Source organism: Balaenoptera acutorostrata, chromosome 16, assembly GCF_949987535.1.
Source record: "Balaenoptera acutorostrata chromosome 16, mBalAcu1.1, whole genome shotgun sequence".
Classification (NCBI taxonomy): Eukaryota; Metazoa; Chordata; class Mammalia; order Artiodactyla; family Balaenopteridae; genus Balaenoptera; species Balaenoptera acutorostrata.
Window position 1 is genome coordinate 56765508 of NC_080079.1, and position 20588 is coordinate 56786095.

Consider the following 20588-nt stretch of genomic DNA (forward strand, 5'->3'; position numbering starts at 1 on the left):
CCTGTCAGAGCCCGGGCTGGGAGGCCCTGCTGCGGGTAGAGGCGCCAGGGCCCACGGCGCCCACTCCTCTGGGGGCGTCCCCAGGCGAGGGCCCATCCTCCAGAAGGCCCTCCCCAGGCGTCCAGCCCTCACGACCTCTGGGCTCTCTCGACCCCTCTCTGAGATGCCTGATGCGACAGGGTCTAATACCACCTCCCCCTGCCCACTCTTCACCCCTCCAGGTGCAAATCTTGTGGTTCCAGCTCCCTCAAGAGCTCTCAGAGGGCAGGGGCCATCCCAGGTCTCCACCTACCTGATACTAAACCTGGGGTTTGGCGCAAAGCCAGCCCCCTCGGCGACAGCCTCCAGGGCGACTGTTCCAACTCAGCAGCCTGCTTCCCACGGCCCCAACCGCCCCTTGCGCCTGCCCACCCAGCCCGCCCAGCGTTGGGGGAGGGAGGAGGCAGGGGATAGGGCTCCAGCCTGCAGTGCAGGGGCCCTCGGGCCCTGGGCACAGGACTCTGTGCACTGAACATCCAGGGTCTCCTTCAGGAGAGGGTCCCATTCTCCCTGCCTGCCCTCCTTGGGGCTCCCTTGACCTGGAGTGTGGGGTGTAGACCACAGTCTGGGCTGCATACACAGCTGTCCACAGGGCAAGAAGTTAGGTCCCTCCAGCCCCAAGGCCGCATCCATCCTCCTGAGGCGCCACAAGGTGGGCAGCACAGGGTCAGGCCCCAGAAATATAATCAAGGTAACGGGAATGAGCAGGGGACGGTCCAGGTTTGCAGGACCCGAAGCTTATACTATTTTGGAGGTCCTCTTTAGAAATACATATACAATTACAAATACTTTTTTTTTTTTTTTTTTTTTTAGCTGCGCCGCACATCTTGCGGGATCTTAGTTCCCCAACCAGGGATTGAACCCGGGCCCTGGCAGTGAAAGTGAGAGTCCTAACCACTGGACGGCCAGGGAATTCCCTACAAATACATACTCAGAATGAGAAAAGAAATAACAAATTCCTAGAGCCTTAGGAAGCCAGGCCCCTTTAAACAATTTACCAGAAATGCTTACACAGAAATGCTCCTGATGGCAATCTGCCACCCCTCCCCAGCTAGAACCCTCCCCAGCTGCCAGCAAAACGTCCACCTTCACCCAGGCGGTGCAGGGGCGGAGCCCGGGGGCTGAAGCTGCATGAGCTTCCCATTAAGTCCACCTCTAAACAATAATAGTGCTGAAACTGATAATAGTAATTCCCAACATTAATGGGCCTTTATCTGGTATTAAGTCCTTTATGTGAGTTAACTCATTTAATCTCAACACAACCTATGAGATAGGTACTATACCTATTTTAACAGATGAGGACACAGATACAGAAAGGTTAAGAAAGCAGCCCAAGGTCACACAGCTAGGATATGAACCCAGATAACCTGGCCTTGGGGCTCTTATGAGCCCTCAACCACTCCTCTTTGCTACTGCTCTGGGGGGCCCAGGAGTCTCCCCTCCCTCAGAGGCTCCAACAGCAGCAGCGACCAAAAAGCCGACAGCTAAGCCCCCTTCCGATAAAACCGTTCATTCATTCCACTCCAATGCTTACACCCAGCACCAAGATCTTGGCTGTAAACAGGGGCCTCCTGCTTGCCTCACTCCGCCCAGGGCATGCTGGGGTCCTCTCTGTGGGCAGAAGTGGGCACCCAACTTGACCTTCTAGGGCCAGGCGGTGGGGAGTGCCTGAGAAATGGGTCGGCCTGTCCCCAAAGAGACCCCAGCAGGGGTGGGAGGGGCAGGGTCTGTTGGAGATCACACAGCAAGCTGTCCCACCACTTCCTCATTTACAGACAAGAAAAAGGTGGCTTGGAGAGGAGTGACTTTCCGAGGGTCACCCAGCAAGTGGGGACCCCGCGTGAGGTTAGGGGTAGGCTCTGGAGGGGCGGGGCAGGTGGCCTGCAGCCTAGGGTGGCCGAGGCCCAGCGCTGGTGAGACAAGCTGTCCAGGCGGCAGTGGCGGGAGGAGGCCCCCTGCCTTTTGGCCTCCTGAGAGCAGCGCCTTTGTTCTCTCTTTGTTTTCCATCTGCCCGCGCCCCCGTGGCCTTCCACGCTTCCCCTGATTGTGCACAGGGCGATAAAAGGGCAGATGAGCGGGAGATCTCTGGCGGCAGCGGGTCACCTCGCACAGACACCGTGGCGGCAGGTGGGAGGCCGAGGTGGGGGGGGGGCCGGGCCAGGAATCGGGCTCACCACCAGCTACACCGAGTGCTCCTCTGAGGGGTTCTGCATGTGGCTCTCAGAATCCCTTCAGCAACCCTGGGAGGAAAGCACAGCGATCTCCCAGTCTAGGAGGGGACTGATGCTCCAGAGAGCGGCAGCCAGGACCGGATCCCTGGCCTCGGGGATTTCCAGCGGGCCGTGCTGACCCTGGCCCTGACCTGCCTCCAAGCCCAGATGACACCTGGTCTAGTGGAAGCCGTTCTCCCTTTACGTCTAGAACTGGCTATTTTCAGACTGTCCAGGAAGAGAGAGTGGAGTAGTCAGAGAGAGAGTGGTGAGACTGGGTCTCGCCCACCAACGCCTGGGGAGGCGGGCCGGCCAGGGAGCCCAAGAAGTCACCCACACCTGGTCAGGTGGTATGAGAGGGAGCAGAGTCTGACTTCCTGGCCTCCCTGAAATGAGAGTCTTGTTTAAACTGCCTCTAGGGCAGAGGAGTCCTCTGTGGTGGGCTAATTCCCACTGACCGCAGGGCTGGGGAGAGGGGCATGATGCAGAGGTACTGTCGGCTTGGCCATGAGATGGGGCAGTGGTGGCCTACAGGCCAGAGACTGGCCAACCCTGCCCTCGGGTTTCTGCTGCTGACCCCGGCCTCGCCGCTTGGTCCCTGACCTGTGTTCTCAGACCCTCCACGAGTGTGTCCCTGACTTCAGTTATTAGAAACTTTAAACCACATCATGTTTCATCTACATCGTTCACATATTGTCCTTTAAATCACTTTGCTTTGAACCAATCACTTTCGTTTTATTTAACCTCATCTAAAGCAATATTGTCTGTGAAATCACAGGTGTGATGTACTAATAATATTTGTTCGTAATTCACATGAAAATAAACACATAATGTTAAGATCTGAGATTCAGACCCTCACACAGGTCCCGGTGGTCTACAGCGTGCAAGGCCTGGGCTGGGAGAGTGAGCCTCGGTAAGCGAGGTCAGGAGGCTGTAGGACAGAGCCCTGGCTGGATGGGGAAGTGGGAGGAGGCAGAGGTTCCCAGAAGGGCATGTGGAGGGTTTGGTTTGGGCCATGGGCTCAGACCAGACTACTTCTTTCTTCCACTTGGGCTGGCCTTTGGTCCAGATATTTCTCCAGCTGCAAACAGAGCCTGCAAATTCCCCCTGACAGTAGCTCTACAGAGAGGGAGCACTGGAGGAGGAGCCCAAACACCTGGGTCGGGGGTCCGTCTCTATCACTGTCTGACTTGGGGACGCTGGACCTCTCTGAGCCTCAGTTTCTCCATCTGTACAGAAACAGTGGATGAGCGAATGGTTCCTCCCAGCTTTATCGGTCAGACTGCAGCCCCCCTGAACCCTGGTGATATGTGGTGATCCATGTGACCCCTGGGCTTCAGACAGACCCTCTAACCACCTATGTGGACCTCCCTGGACCCTTTCCTCCCACACCTGATCGGGGGCCTCAAGTGGCATCTGGGGTGCAAAGGGGAGACAGGGCCAGCCTGTGTGACAGCTATAAAATTAGATAATCAGCTAATCACCAGCAAATTAGCATCCCATCTTTACATAGAACAAATATAGTATTTACGTAAAAGTTGTTAGGAGTTTCTCTCTTTTTAATTAGCAGAAATAAATGCAAAATGAATGGTAATTAGGCAGCTGATGGATTCGGTAGTACAATTATGCTTGCAGCAGTGCCCCGGTCCTTAAATGCTGCGTGCTCCGAGGAATCAGAGGAGCCTATTTATATAGTTTATTTATAAAACAAAGTTAGCAGGAACAGAGGGGCGAGGCCTGGGCACTGCTGGGGGAGGGGTCGTGGCTGCAGGGGCAGAGCCCTGGGAGACGGAGCTTCTGTGCCCAGGGAATGGGGGGGATGGTGCTTAGCACTAGGCTGTGAAAGTGCACCACCATGGCCCCCACATGTCTATTTCAGGCCCCACATGTGTCGCCGGGAGTGGCCTCCCTGGCAGGAAGTAGGCTACAGCAGCGTGGAGGGGCTGGGAGCAGCTGTTCTGCGCACTCCTGTCTCTTTCCCTCCCCAGTCCCCACTTCTCTCTTCTTTGCTGGCCCTATCTCTTCACTAAGCACTTCTCTGTGCTGCACCCTGAGGCATATTCTCTATAACGTTCTCCCTTTCCTCCAGGAACTCAAGGGGAAGCAGGTCTAGGAAATAACGCACCCAAACACAGCGGGTTTAAGTTCCAGATCAGTGGAGCATCCAGTGGGAGGCAGAGGCAGGAGTCTTGAGAGGAGGCAGCCCAGAAGAAGAGACAAGAGTTGGGTTTTGCAGGATGCATAGGAGTTTCCTGAGAAGTTGGGAAGTAGCAAAAGGACCTCCATGTGCAAAAGCGGGGAAATAAAAATAGCATTCTGCAACTGTAGCAAAGAGGGCATCAGGGCCGTGGAGACTGGAGAAATAAATAAGCAGGGGCCTCATTTCGATGAGTCTTGGATGCCAGGCTAAGGGTTTGGACTTAGTCCTAGAAGCTGTGTAAAGGTCTGAATCGAGGAAGTCGGGCAGCCCCTTCCCACTCACAGTTCTTTCCTGAGCATCCCCTCCCCCACCCCAGAGCCAGGGGGAGGGCCAGGTCGACAGGCCATTAGAGGCAGCTGGTCCAGCTCAGCAGAGCGAGCATGGAGCAGGAGACTAACCTGATTAGGAGGGACAGGAGGTTTGTCTGCGGGGAGGAAGGGAGGGGAGGGTGACAGCTCTGAGGGCCAAGGGAAGGGGGGCACGCTGGGCCACTCTCGGGTCTCCTGAGTGAGGGGCCTGTCTTCCCCTACAACAGAGCCCCTGCCCTGCCCCCAACCCTAACTGCTGGGGGGGAGGGTAGCCAGCACTGCCCGAGAGACCTTGCCCCCCATCTGGGGTTCAAACCCCAGCTCCACCACTGCTTTGCGCTGTGACCTTGAAGAGCCATTCCCAACTCCGGGCCACATCTTTGTCTCTAAAACAAAGGGCTGAACTAGACTCAGGGAGAAGCAGTGGCCAGTTCAGCTCACAGCCCCATCCCCGGAGAGTTTTACGGGCATGGGGTTAACTTTCAGGGATGTAGGTGAGGCAGGCACTCCAGTTCGCCCCAGTCCCAGCTGTTGCCTCCTGCCTTACCCCAGCCCAACTCACGGGCTTGTGTGGCTGCTGACTGTCCCTCTCCAGTGACTGCCCATGACTCAGGCCGCCCGGCTCAAAGTTGGGAAGAATAATTCCTGTCCACCCAAGCCCTGGCGTCACTACAAAACTCAAACAAGCCGTGATCCCGGCAGTGATCTGAAGGGCAAAGCCCTGAGCAGTGGTCTGACTTTGACACTGGAGGTTGGGAAGGGTTTCACAAAGGGAATTTTCATGCTCCCCAGTGGGGATAGCTCCCTCACCTCTGAACCGCCCCTTTAAAAAAGCAGCAACCCAGCAGCCCCATCAAGGTCTGGAAACCTGAGCTTTGCCTGAGCTGTTATCTGCTGTCACTCAGGACCATGCTCTGAACTTGTAAGGGAAGACAAAGATCACACCGCACTGCTTCTCTGCTTTGTAAGTTGCGCTCCTGCCTTCGGCCAAAATCAATACAATTCCCCGCTATGACTGTTTCACCAGCACGAGGGGCCGGGCCCCTGGTGATGACATTCCACCCCTGGCGGAGGATGCTGAGGGTCCTGCTTCATCACACAGCCTCAGCCCCACTGCAGCAGCTGTGAAATGTCGGGTGGGCGTGGGGTGGTGATGGGGGGCAGTGTGGGCGGGGAACAAGGGGGCTGCCCAGAGCTGCTCTAAGTGCCTCTCCAAAGACAAGCCCAGTGCTATTCATCAACTGGTTTTCAGGGCTGTGAGAAATCAATGGCATTTGTGCTGCAAACTCATCATTAGGACAGGAAGGACTCTGCAATGGAATTGATTTGTTTAAATATAATATCACAGTTTAACAGAGAAGCGTGGGGGTGGGGAAAGGACCTAGGCAAACAAAACACAGGGACGGCCCAGAGGACCAGAGAGGAACCAGCTTTGAAAAATCTTCCAACACAGCGGCCCAAACCCACGCCACCCGCTGCCTCCCCCAAAACCCCGCGTGGAGGAGGCCAGAGTGGGCACAAGCCATGACCCAGCGGGAGGCGGTTCAGGCCCGGTCTCAGACGTGCCCTTCGTCAGCCTGAGGATGCACCCAGGGGCCTAGCTGGTCACTGCTGTGTTGTTCCTGCAGGTGACTTTGGCTCCATAGAGTGTCTGTTCAACAGAACAAACTTTTATCAGGCACCTACTGTGCTTGAGGCACCTGTGAGGGGCCGTGGGGGAAACAGAAGGTAAATCCTGGGCCCAGCTCTGACGGACAGGGTGCATAAGGCAAGTATACAGGTGACAACACGAGGCCAGGGAGGGCTGAGCTTCCTAGGATTTTAGGAAATGAGGGAGAGAAGTGCTGTGAAAAAAAGGGCAAAAAGGGCATAAAGGGGACCGTGAGGGGCAGAAGTGGAAGGTGCATTCAAATAACCAGGAGGAGCCCATTTGGAGGGGAGGGTCCTCATCTCGTGGATACGGTACCCGCCAGCCTGAGGATGATGGTGTTGATTAGCGGTCCCCCACCTTTATTGGCACCAGGGACCGGTTTCGTGGAAGACGATTTTTCCAGGGACGAGGGGGTGGGGTGGCTCAGGCGGTGATGTGAGCGATGGGGAACAGCAGCTGAAGCTTCTCTAGAAGCTCGCCTGCCGCTCACCTCTTGCTGTGTGGCCCGGTTCCTAACAGGCTGCGGACTGGTATCAGTCTGCAGCCCAGGGGTTGGGGACCCCGGTGTTGATGATGACGAAAGCTGGCTTTATTGATCTGAAAATGTTCCAGGGTCCCACAAACATGTGTCATTTCAATGAATCTCACCATCTTGTGGAGAAGGAACTATTATTACCCACATATCACAAGAGTTAAGTGACTGCCTGAGGTCACACAGCTAGTAAGTGATGGAGCTGGGGTCAGACCCCAGAGACTGTGCACTAACCACTGTACCTCCTGTCCTCACTGGGGCTTGTCGTCCATGTGAGCTGGGGAGAAGATGGCTTCTGCCCACCGGGAGGCTGGGGCATGAGATGCACTGAGCAGTTCAAGGGGGAGTATGAGGAATGGTGTGGGGTGGGCCATGCACCGGGCTGATGTCCTAGTCACAGGTCCTGTACCTACAGTCTGGGTGAGGCTGGAGCACTGGGTGCAGACCTGGCCTGGCACTCAGGGTGCCCGGATACCTCACACACCTCCTCTAACCTCTCCCAGAGGGCGGGAGTCCTGGGTAGGGAAAGCAATGGGCTGGCACCTGGAAAGGCACGTCTGGGGGCGAAGAGACCCCCATCCCCACCCCTCCCAGGCCAAGAGAGGCTCAGCCTTCATCTGAGGGTGGGGACGGCTGACTCAGCCCTTGGGGAAGGACCAGCAGCTCTGGGCAGCCTCACTGAGCTCAAGAAGGACCTTAATGTCAGCCTCTGAATTTGCACTTTATTCCTGGTGGCAGTGGGGAGCCAGGGAGGGTAGTGGCAGACTGGGAAGGGCTCAGTAACTGAGAGGCAGGAAGAGAGTAAGACCTGAGAGACAGCAGAGGATGGGGGCGCTGAGGGGGACACAAACTCAGAGATGGCTCGGAGGATCTAATCGACTGTGGGGGGAGAGAGAGGAAGGTGCCAAGGACGACCCGGGCATCTCCCCCAGCCCTCTGGGGGCTTGGACGCCCAGCTTCGCTGAACCAGCGGCTGCCTGAGTCAATACGAATTGACCAGGACCCCAAGGAGCACTGGGCCCCTCCCCCCAGGAAGCCCTGACCTGGGGGAGGGCGCTGCTGGCCGGCAGGCCGCCACCAACTCCGCTCTGTCCCACTGCTGACCTTTCTCCTGTGTCAGCAGTGCTCTCCATCAATGCACCGGAAGGGCCGGTGCAATCTCTCTCAGCTGCCTGGGGCCAGGGCTGGGGGCGGGGGCTCACTCAGTCTTCCCTCTCTTAAGGAAGAGGTTTCTAAAGCCTCTCTAGAAGGCTGGGAGCAGAGGTGCCAAAGCTCTCAGTGCAAATCGGGGAGCCTGAGGCTGGTGAGGGGCAGCTCAGGACCCACCAGCCAACTGCAGGCACAGCCCTGGGCACAGAGAGCCCACGGGGTGCGACCCACACCCCTCCAGCTGGCTGAGGGTAGGAAGCTGGATGGCGAGACTGCAGTCAGGCCGCAGTGGACGGGCAAGGATGATCTGGCGAGAAGAGGCACCTATAAGGTGTGGGAAGGGAGCAGGGGCAGGACAGGGCTGAGCCTGAAAGCCGAGGAGGGGGGCCAGGGGGGCCAGTGGGTATAGCAATGGAATGGAGGATTAGATGGGGCTAGCTCGTCAACTGTCCCTGTGGGCCTGGAACTGAGAGGTTTCTAGGATGTGAAATTTTCAGTGCAAAGCCGAATGGCTGATCACCTAGCAGGGCTGAATCTGAATTCTGGTTTTCAGCGCTATCACTTTCAGACTGTACCACCTCTCTGGGCCTCGGTTTTCTTCATTTGGAACATAGAGCTTATAGGAGTACCTTGTGTAGGACTGTCACGAAGATTAAGTTAAATAATGTCAGTAAAGTGCTTAGCCTCTGACACAGCATCTGATAACAATCATTCAACCAAGGGCAGTGGCCACTGTTATTACCACGGATGGCTACGACTAGTCTGACCACTACAAGGACCAGCGAACACACACCAAGGGCTCACCCCATGCCAGGCTCTGTCCTAAGCACCGTATGGACAATGCTAATTTAATCTCACAATGTTTATTGGGAGGGGCCGTTATTATCCCCATTTTCAGATGAGGACACTGAGGCATGGAGGGGCTAAGCCACCAGCCCAGGTTCTCACAGTGGGCGAGAATGGAGCCCAGAAAACCACTTCCATTTCCATGGGGCTGACCCCACAGCCAGGGACTCGTGGGCCAATGCCAACACAATTCTGATCACACTGACCGAGGGCAAGAAGTGGACAAACACTCAGGTGGGGCAGGCCACTCTGGACATGCAGAGGAACGGGCAAGGGACCCCTGTTTTTGAGGAGATCAAGTCCCCAGTCCTCAGCCTGGGTCTTTAAGACCTTCCTCTTCCAGTCCACGCACATCAACCATATGTATGAAGTTTCCAGGGTTGATTTACACAGCAAGAGAAAGGAAAGCCCCCAGAGGTGCTCAGGCTTTCTCCTGGCTGGGCGGCAGGCAGCTCTCTTGATCTGACACCTGCATGTTACCCCACTTCATTCTTGTAATGACACTACAAAGTCAGGTATGATGCCCATTTCAGAGATGAGAATACTGAGGCTCAGAAATGCGCTAAGGTTGCAGAGCTGGATTTAAACATGCCCAGCCACAAAGTCTGGGCTCCTCTTGGCTGCAGGATGAACATGCAGTGTGAAGGCAGGAGACCACACCTTGGACATCTGTGTTGGGTATGGTACGGGACTCAAGGTGAGCACTGGATAAGTCTGAGGAGGAGGGGTACTGGGAGAAACTCCAGCAGCTCAAGGAAAGGGCTCAAGCATCCAGGGGCAGAGTGGCCAGTCTGGCAGGGTACTAGACCCAGGGAGAAAACAGGGTTTGGGCAGGGGCCCATCACCCCAATACCTGGGGGATAGTTAGGCCTTGCAGAGACCCCTCTTCAGGCTCAGGAGCTGAGCATGCAATGCTATCCCTGCTCTGACCCCTAGGAAGTCCTTGGCACAAGGAACCGAATGCTCACAAAGCAATTAGCTTCCAGCACCCAGGAAAAAGGTCGCCAAGGCAGGCAAGCAGGCGCTGGCTGGGCAGGGGCCCTGAAAAGCTGGGCCCAGTTATTTTTGGCATCTTGATTCAAGAGGGAGGAGGCCCACCTCCCCACCAGGTAAATGTCAGCACCACTGGTGGACCCGCCAATTAAAGTAGCTGGAGCCGAGGAGGAGAGACAGTGACTCGGGGCTTCTCTCTTGGGCTCCTCGCCCCCCAGAAGCTCTCTTCCTCCACCTCCTCTTCCCAAGCCCTGGAGCGTCTTCCTGTGGCCCTGAAAAGAAACCGTGGCTCCGTCCCCAAAGGAGCTTGACTAGGGCCTGGAATCCCGGGCGAGTCTTGCCTTGGCCATGTGATGCTGGCCAAGTCCCATGCCATCTCTTCTCTGACTCTAATTCCTCCCTGGAAAATGTGCCCCTGCTAAGCCCACCTGCTATTTTGAGGGTGCAGGAGCCAGTGCTCAGGAAGAAGCTTTGCCATGAGGGCAGCTCACCCTTCCTGCTGTGGAAGGGCTGTTGTATTATCCCAGAAAAGAATTCTGGGCTTCCCGAGTGGGAACCCAAGCTGACAGAGCCGGAGCCAGCTGCTGTGCAAACTGCTGGGGGGATGTATGAAATCCTGGGTACCAGGAGTTGAGCTCCCAGGCCCATGGCTGCTGCTCTGCTGATAGGAAAGGTGAGAGAGAGGCCACCTTGGGTCAGTGGAGGCTCAGCGAACACAACCTGGGCTGAACCCAGGGCTACAGGGAGGGGCTGCACCCGTGGGGGCACCAGGCACCCACAGCGCCTGCAGCAAATCACAAGCCTGGTACAGCACACGTAGCTCGAAGGCTCACCTCCTCTCTGTCAGGCTCTGAGCGCACCCAAAGCCTCGGGGAGGGCCACCTACTCCCATCCTTGCCCCACACAGCTTCTCTAGAAGAAGGAAGGAGGCAGTTGGTCACAGGAAGGAGAAGGGAAGCCCATCTCTCAGCCCACCCCCCTCCCCTGCCAAACTCTCAGCTCTGGAGTCCACCCTGGGTGTTGGACCCTTAGCCTGCAGGAGAGTCTGCCCCAGGGACTGAATCCCCCATCCCCCCAGGCTGAGGGAGACCCACCAGCTCCCAGGGGAGCCTAGGATCCTGGCACCTGCTCACACCCTCCCCAAAGGCAGGCTCTCCCACTGAGGTCCTTCCCTGCTGTGGCTCCCAGGTGCCCAAAGCTCCGAGGAGATCCGACAGAAACAGGCACAGAAGTGGGCAGTGAACCTCTCAGGGATGTTTAGCACGTTAGAAACACAGTACAAACTTCCTCCTCCTTCTACCATCTGGCCTCTAGGGGGCATCTCCAACCTTATTTCCTTCACTGCCCAGTCTTGGCTCTCCATCCAGCCCCACTGAATCTGTCCCCAGCGTGCCTGCCTCAAGGCTTTGGCCCAGCTGGACCCTTTGGTTAGAATGCTTTCAGTTCACAATCATGTTCATTCTTCAGGAACCAGCTGGGACTCCCCCTCCTCCAGGAAGTCCACCCTGACTCCTGAGTCCCTCGGAACCCCTGGAACTCACCCTAGGTATCACAGACCCAGCAGCCTCCCGCGGACTGCAGGCCACTGGGCACACTGCTATGGCTCAGCCAAAGGGGCTGATGAGGGGCACGGGTGGCCCCTGGTTTTCCAGAGTCCACTTTCCTTCCTCACCCCCTTGCATCTTGTCAGCTTTCCAATCGGGGCCTGACTCCAGAGCATTCTCTCTGCCCTGGCCTCTGGGCCTGCAATCTCCAGACCTCACTGGGCTCTCTGGGTAAACAGATGGGAGGAGAAGCCCTAGTGGTAGCAGGTCTTGGCAGGAGGTAGTGATTACAAGAGGCGGAGTACAAACGAGGCTTAACAGAGCCAGGTCTGAGGGTGCCCTGCTCAGCTCTCCACAGTTCTCCAGAACTTCCCCAGCCCCACACTCTGCGCCCCCAGCTCCTCAGGGGTGGGTCCTGCCTTTCTGCAGACACCACGCCCCATGGCTGGGTCATGAGCACCGCTGTAGGTCTTGGGCCCTGCTGGCGTCTACACCCGCCATGCATCTGAAGCAGTTTAGGGTGGCAGTGAGCTCAGCTGAAAGCCTGGAGTGCCATGCTGGGCCACTTTGGGGTGTACCCTCCTACCTCTGAGCCTCAGTTTCCCCATCTGTACCATGAGAGACTGGGCCAAATGATTTCTAAAGACCATTCCTCTCCCAGGTGGCCGGGATGCTGTGATTCAAATAAAGAGGACAGCCACCCTTGCAGCCCCACCCAGTGTCTGCTCCCTCCCCGCGAGGTCACGGAGGTTTTGGACCTGGGACACAGGGCATGGGTGTGGCTGTCCTCACCCTAAGTGTGTGGCTCCTGAACCAGAGGGAGACAACCTCCAGGACTCAGTGGGGCGGGGGCGGGGGGACGGTGAGCAAACATCAGGGGGAGGGAAAAGCACCCGTGCTGAGTAACACCCAAGGAATCCTTCTCAGCGGAGTTTACCAAATCCCAGTTTGTCCTCGGAGAGCCCTGTTGGTGGCCGAGGTCAGGGGTCTCTGGGGTGTGAGTGCAGCCCCACACGCCTACATGGGTGACCACACACAACAGCAAGGCTCCCACCAGACTCTGGGAGAACCGGGGGTACCAGACCAGCTGCCCCCTCACCCCCCAAAAGGATGCCTCCTGTCTAGCCCGTCGCCCTCCTGCACCTGCCATGATGATGTTGCGTGACCTTGGGCTGGGCTCTGGGCCTCTCTGTCCCCACCATGTCACTGAACAGGTTTGTCCATGTCTCCCTGCCAGCCCCACCTCTGGGCTTATGTCAGACCTGCATCAGGAAGGGGTGCAGACAGTGGTAACAGAAGGTGGCACCTGGGCTCTGCTCTGGGGCAGCTTCGCATTTCAGCATTTTGGAAGACTGGCTTTCCCCTGGGAAAGAGCCCCAGCCCCTGGCCCACGAGAGGCCCCACAGGTGCCTGGGTTGGTGAAGAGGAGTCAGGAGCTGGAGGTCTGTCCAGCTGAAGTACACAAGCCCCAGCCCTGCCCCTCCCTGATCGACAGTCTCTGCGTGAGCTGTGAGCCCCCGCTTGCAGGCCAGGGCCAGCCCACCCCTCATGGCCTTCACAGAGGAGCTGCCACTTCTCCACGGCCCCTTTTGGCTCCCTACTCTCTGCAGGACCAAGGTCAAACTCTGTGGCCCCCAGGAGCTGCCTCAGCACCTGCTTCCAGTTGTGGCTGAATGAAGCTTCCTCTCCAGATGGACTCTAGACCTACCCCATCAAGTTGTGCAGAAATCCCAGGAAGACCCTACTCCTTCACTCCTCTGTGTAGAGATCTAGCCCCCTCCTCCAGGCAGTCTCCCCTGGCTGCCTCCTCCAGCATGGGGGAAGAGCTGCCCATCCCAACTCCTACTGCCTTCACCCGCTGAGAGCACCCACCTAGCACACGCTGCACTGTAGACTGTGTGACCTCCACTCAAGCCCAGGGCTGTGCTCAGCCGGTGCTCAAAGATTCAATTTTGAATGCCAGTGCCTAGTACAGTGCTGGAGCCCAGTAAGTGTTCGACCCACTGTGGCTGGCGGAGTGAATAGTTCACCCAGCAAACACACATGTACCTACCAGAGACAGTTTGACTTAGTGGGGAAAACACATACTATTGTGTCAGGTAAAACTGGGCTGAATCTCAGCTCCACCAATAGCTCTGTGACCCTGGATACATTTCTTAACCTCTCTATGCTTTATGAGTTTCCTCTTCCACACAGTGGGATAATCCCAGCTTCCCTGGGTTGTTGAGACCCTTGAGAACATTGGAGGTTGTGAATCCTGACCTGTCCCAGCAGAGCCTCTGGCTTTATAGACCAATGAACAATTGTTCAGAGAGGGACAGCGACTTGTCCGAAGTCACACAGCAGGCCTGCAGCAGGACTGAGGCTTAAATGAAAGTCCTGCTCAGAGAGCCCGTGAGCACAGTGGCCCACCCTGCTGACCCAGAGGGCATCCCACATCAGGCAGGAGTGACCAATGGGCTATGGACTATTTCCAGCTCCAGGTTGGGGTAGGGGCTATGGGGTCAGGGCTGGCTGCAGAGGCAGGGGCTGGAGAGGCCTCCTGGGCTGCAGGCAACAAATTCTGGGGAGGGAGAGGAGGGTGTGCATTCTCAGCTGGCGCTGGATACTGACAGGTATGCCACATGGGGGACCTGGGATCCCAGCTCTGTGTGGCCACGGCCAGGCCCCCTGTGAGGTGGGCTTGGCATTCAAGGTCTTCAAAGCCAGCCCCAAACCCGCCTTGCGACATGTAGCCCTGGAAACCTGTTGACTGACAGCTGATGGTGTTCATGCTGTCAGCATGAAGCCACAAACCCGGGGCTGGAGGGGCTGACCAGGTAGTGTGGCTGTCACCCCAGGTCCCTGCCCACAGAGCTCTCATCAACAACTGTTTGGGATCACCGCATATGAAACCCAAATCCAGGCCAACCCCAATCCTCGCTGTCCCCCTACAGCCTCTCTGAAATGACAATCCAGCCAAGTCCCTCCCTGTGTGCCCACACCCCTGGGGATCAGCTCCAACACTCACCCCTGCCCGCTCACCCACCGTCAATGCATACGCTGGGGAGCGCTAGCCTGGTCCCAGGCACTGCTGCAAGGGTTTACACGGCTGACTTCATTGAACTCCTCACAACTCAGTGGGGTTGGTTCTATTATTATCCCTATTTTACAGATGAAGAAATGAGGCACAGAGAGGTTAAGCCACTCATCTGAAGTCACAAAGAGAGTAGTGTGGCAGTGTTGGAAAACCCCAAAGCCGAGGCCCAGAGTGCATACCCTTCACCACGTCAGTGCCCTGTGCGGTCATCCACCAAAGCTGTTCTGAGCACCTTTTATGGAGTGCCAGCCAGAGGGGGCAGCTGTCATTCCCCTGACGGGTCATCCTCTGTGTCCAACCTTGCTGGTTGTCACGTCCCAGACCAGTTGGGGCCTTCTCACCTCTGTTTGCTCTGGGCCTCGCCTGAGCCTCACACAGGCCTGGCTCCAGTCCACCAGGCGGAGGGAAGCAGGCCAAGTCACCCACAGGTAGGGGCAGGGCTGGGGCTTGTGTACTCCAGCTGGCCAGACCTCTGGCTCACTGGCTCCTCTTCACCAACCCAGACACCTGCGGGGCCTCTCCTGCGCCAGGGGCTGGGGCTCTTTCCCAGAAGGGAAGCCAGTCTTCCAAAATGCTGAAACGTGAAGCTGCCCCAGAGCGGAGCCCAGATGCCACCCTCTGTTGCCACTGCCTGTACCCCCTCCTGATGTGGGCCTGACATCAGCCCAGGAGCTAGGCTGGGGGTTGAACTTCTGAGTCTCTGTTTTCCAGTCCGGTAAAGGGAACAGGACCTTTCAAGGGCTTTCTCATTGGTCTGATGGGGTGTGAAAGAGCTTACACACTGTAGAGAACTCTACAGTACAAGAGGTCATTGTAGCTACTGGAGGGGTCACAGGGCAAAGGTCGGGAGGGAGGGGCTGGGGTCAGAGAAGGCTCCATGGCATCTGACCCACAGGAGTGAGTCTGCCAAGCAGAGAAGGGCAGGCAAGGGGCAATGAGGCAGAAGACTCTGCAAATAAAACACAGAGCAGCCCCCAACCCCCTCTGCCCCTGTGGATTTGGAAAAGCACAAAAAAACCCAGGTTTCCGAAGTATGCAGGGACAGGGCCGAAAAGGTAGACGGGGTACATCAGAGAACCCTCAAACTCCACTGCCTGACAGGAGGAGCTGTAATCCCACCCTCACTGAAGCCACTGAACCTGGATGCTTGAGCCAAGCTGCGTGCTGGCACTGCTGAGGCTTCTGCTGCTGGGGGGAGGGCAACATCTCTCCCTCGGGCAGATGAGACTCACAGGGTGATGGGGGACTTGCCCAAGGTCACTGGGCCAGTCAGTGGCTGGTGGAGCCTGCACGTGAACCCAGTTCTTCACTTAATCCAGGCAGGGCTGGCTTCACGGGCAACTGCACGGGGCCCCAAGCTCAGAGGGACCCACTTTGGTTTACTGCTCTGGGGCCACCCTTGCGAGATCCTTAATAATTCGTGGACAACAGGCCCCACAGTTTTGCACTGGGCCCCGCAAATTATGTAGCCGGTCCTGATTCTAGGAGATTCTGATAGACACTTTTGGGAGAGGAGGCAGAGGGCCAGTGAATGAACTGTTACTTCTCTGGGACTTTGCAAGAGCCGGGCCCTCTGCTTGGTCTTCCCTTTTTCCCTTGACATCAACCTAGCAAATTTCTCCTTACCTTCCAATGCCCAGCCCACCTGTCACCTCCTGGGGATCCTTCCCAGATCTCTTCCCCATACACAGATCTGACCCTCCATACCAGGCAGAACCCACACTTCCTGCCTTGGTCCCACGCAACAAGCCTGCTGATGGGTGTGCAAGCAGCACCTGCCTCCCCCAGGGCTAGGGCACCCCAGAGCTTCCTGCTGACCAGGTTTCCAAAGGACCATGCTAAGGACATTTTACAAAGGGGTCTCAGAGAGGAAGTTATTACATGATGCCCAGACAGTGGACCCCAGAGAATAACCCACCTTTTTACTTGCAAGAAAATGGACACTCTTTGGCTTGGGAAGACTGGGCCAGGCTAAAGCTAGGAGCCAGGATCCCCCTTGGGAAACTCCTCCAACTTGGAGGGGCCCTGCCGGGAAGAGGGAGGGGAGAGAAGAGGAAGTCTTGAATCTGGGGTGCAGGTACCACTTCCTGGCTGTGTGGCCCACCCACTCTGAGCCTCAGTTTCCTCATCTGTAAAGCAGGCATTAAATGACCTATCCCTGAAGGGAGCTTACTAGAGAAAAGAGCACAAACTCTGGCATCTGATGGTCTGGTTTGGAGACCAGCTTCACCACTTCTGGGCAGGTGTCCTTGAGAACCTCACCTACCCTCGATGGGCCTCAGTTCCCTCATCTAGAAATTGTTCAGTGAGGCCTCCCTCTCAGGGCTTGTACGCTCACGTATGTAACATACCAGTTGCCCGGCAGGGACTCTTGTACGTTTGGTGTAACAAAGTGGACGACACAAGACCCCGACTTCCCAGGAGCCAACAGAGGAAGTGCAGCTGGGGGCAGGGATGACACAGACCCTACCAGCTTGTCATGCCCAGGACTCAGAGGGTGCCCAGGCCCCAGGGAGCCAGGATGGAGTCTGCAGGAGATAAGGAGCAAGAATAAGGCCCCACGGACATCCCATGGCAATGCCCAAGCGCCCCCACCTAACCCACAACCTACTTTCTTCTCATGAGAATAACAGTTCCTATTTGTTAAGCCCTACATTGTGCGGGGAATTTTTCTCAGCACTGTGAATCGGTGTCTCTAATCCTTATGACTACCTTGTCCAGGATGCTGCGGCCAGATGGTGACTGTTTCTGTTTCCAGTTGAGGAAGCTGAGGCCCAGAGAGGGCAAGAGCGTGGCCATGGTCACATGACTGGCCCTCGAACCCTGACAGTCCCCCTCCCAACATACATGCAGAGGTCATGGCTCAGCCTTGACCCAAAGCTGCCCAGTGACCCCAGGAGCTGCAAGGTGAGAAGCCAATGACCCCTGAACAGCCCCTTCTCCTTGGAACACATCCCTCCCTGTGTGTGCATATGAGTGCATCCCCGGGTGAATGTGGAGACACCATGTGTTGTGAGAACTTCTGCCTGTGTATCTGTGTGAGGTGTCAACACAGAAGTTTGTGAACGTGCATCTGTGAGCGTGTGTGTGCAGCAAGTCTGTGCGTGCACATGTATGTCTGTAGCACGCACAAGTAATGTCTGTGTGTATATGGGTGTGAGGGAGCATGTCTCTGCACATCTCTGCATGTATCTGTGCTCACACAAGCAATCATGGCCATGTGTGCATGCACATCTGTAGCCCCTTAGCATGCAGGAACAGGTTTACAAGCACATGTGTGTCTGTGTAGAGCATGCATGTGCACATGTGTTCATGGACACAGATATGAATATGGGCTGGGAGAATCCTCTGGGACTTGTATGTGTATCTATACTTCCAGATGAAAACCTCAAGCTCATGTGTAACTATAAATCATCTTCTTCCTCAGGAAGATCTCGGCCCTCTCAGAGACATTCCGGACCACAACCTGGTCCACCTCCTCCAAGAAGCCTTCCTGGATTCCAGACTCCCCACACTCACACAGAACTCCAACATTAAACCCCATCCCACATCACGGCAGCTTTTCTAACCTCATGTCCCCCCACCAGCCAACTGCAAATCCTGCTAACTTCCCTGCCTCAGTCTCTTATGAGAGGCCTTTCCAAAGACCTCTCCAATGCAACCACCTTCAATAGGCCACTGTCTGACTTAGAACCTTCCATGGCTCCCCACTGCCTTTGGGATCTAATTCCCCAGCCTGGCATTTGTGGCCTTTTACAATCTTTCCATTCCCTTGCCAACCTCATCCCCTATCCTGCCAGGCTCTCCACCCAGCCTTCTCCCCATGATGTAATTCACTTTTGGGTCACCTCCCCAGAATGCCCCTCTCTAACCTATGAACCCCATCTATTTTCCCCTGTCTTGGGCTTTCCACATCTGATGTGATCTCCCTGTTTCTCCACCAGAGTACATAATGGGAAAAGGCCTCCTCCCCGGCACCACAGGGCCTACTGTCAGGCCTGGCATACAGTAAGTGCTTAATACAAGCTTGGGAAACTGAACTTGGGAGGCAGAGGGAGAGAGAGCCGTATCCAACCAACATACCCCTCTTCCAGAAGAGGGGTCAGGTCTGGTTCATGTCACATCATATCCACAAATGAATCATGACCCCAGGCAACCAGCAGCAACTGTCACCTTGTAAAAGCCCCCTCCCTTTGCCTTGAGTTGGGACAGGACTTAACACTTCTGAGGACATCCACGATCGCCTTGATGCCCACCCACAAGAAGAGGCCAGCAGAGGGGGGGCAAGGTCAGGGCAGAATGGAACAGGGGTCAGGGACTGGCACACTGGAGCCACAAAGACCTGGAACTGAACCCAATGGGGGCTCAGCCAGGAGTGTGACCTTGGGCAAGTTGCTTTCAGACCACAAGCCTCACAATGGGGAAGATAACAGCACCTACCTCACAGGGTTGTGGTGGAGATGAAAAGAGTTAACAACTACACAGTACTTAGCACAGTGCCTGGCATACAGTTAAGTGCTCAGAATGTTACAGGATATTATTATTTTCATGCATCAGATGAGAGAACTGAGGCTCTTAGCCATGAAGGGGCAGGGCTAGCCAACGCTACACCAGGAGTTGGCAAGAGAAGAAAACCAAATATCCGAGTGCCAGGCCAGGGCACACCCCTCCGCTCTCTGGCTCCCTCTGAGAGGAGGAGGCCAAGGAGAAGTGAAAATTGAGAAATAAGCCCCTTCCCCTAATTCCTCAGTGATGACAGGCCAGCTCTGGGCTCCCCAGGCCCTGAAACGGCACCAGCCGCTTGGGCTGGGCGCCACACCAGCAGACACCGAGTGCCAGGGCCCAGCTCATCCTGCTCACCTGCCAAGGCCTCTGCCGACCACCGGGACTGGAGGCTGCTAAGGGCGTCAGGAAAGGAGGTCACAGTGGAAGGAGGCGGCCGCCCCAGCAGGCTGACTTGGCCGAGCAGAGCTGTTGCAGGTCCTGCGGGAGAGAGGAGAGGGCGTGGTGAGCTCCAAGCCTGAGCCTGGGGGTGGCCCCGACCCCCTTCACCCAGCTCTAGGTCCCGCCTGCCCAGGCCCCTCTGGCCATCTCCTGGAGAGCCGAGCTGGCCCACAGAAGTGGAATGACCCTAGAAACTGGATGTTGTCCCCAACCCCCAGTAAAGGTCAGAGGCCCAGAACCGGCCCCAGCACCAAGGTCAGCTCCTCTGCACCGCGTACCACAGCAGCAGCCTTGCTGGCACACCTACCACCGTGCTGCAGTCAGCCCAGCCCCCCTAGCACCCCCACCCTTCAGACAAGCTGGGTGCTCTGTCTGGAGCCCTTTTCCCCACTTCTCTGTCTTTCAAAGCCCCACTCTGCTCAGATGCCTACATAGGGCCCTCTCTGACCTGTCGCTCCTTTCTTTGTTCATCCCCCAGCGGCTTTGGGTCTAGCTGACCGTGTCTCCCCCAGCTTTCTATAGGCCAGGCTCCTCCCCCAAGCAGAGCTCCTGGACATCAGGAATGAGGTCTTAGTTTATCTCTATCCTCTGAGGCTCACAAGGCCACAGAGACGGATGGATGGATGGATAGATGGATGGATGAATGAGTGGGGCAGTGAAGATATTCAGTGAAGAAGCTGAACAGAGTGGGCCAACTGACATGTGCCTTGAAATCCAGAAGCCTTCCAAGCTCTCCACGGGCCTCCTCGTGCCCTTTTCCCTGTTAGATTCTAGAATCCAGGGTTCAGGTTGGTGAGAGGAAAGAGACTTGGTGAGGTTGACTCCCTTCTCTGCCTCATGAGGAAACTGAGGCCCTGATAGGGGAAGGGTTCCTCCCATGGTCCCATGGCAAGAGAGAGGCAAGGCCAGAAGTAGAACCCAAGTCTCCTGGTCTTGTCCACTGCCCAGAGCTATCATGGATGGAGGCTGCCATGGCAGTCCCTCCCAGCTCCTATGTCCTCTTGTGTCAGCGCATGCAGGCACCCAGCTTCCCTGGCTGTTGGGGGATCAGGCTAGCTGTGGAAGGACGCTTCTGGGAAAAGGAGAGAGGGCA

The 20588-nt window shown here is 56.5% G+C and overlaps 1 protein-coding gene across 5 annotated transcripts in view; it reads right to left on the bottom strand.

The window, feature by feature from the left end:
- The window catches only part of ZMIZ1 (zinc finger MIZ-type containing 1), a 233972-nt gene that overhangs the window by 168410 nt on the left and 44974 nt on the right, over nt 1-20588 (bottom strand). For all 5 annotated transcript variants that reach the window (XM_057531059.1, XM_057531061.1, XM_057531062.1 and 2 more), the window contains exon 2: nt 19412-19534. The gene's annotated coding sequence lies outside the window, so the exon portion shown is untranslated. The remainder of the gene's footprint in view (nt 1-19411; nt 19535-20588) is intronic.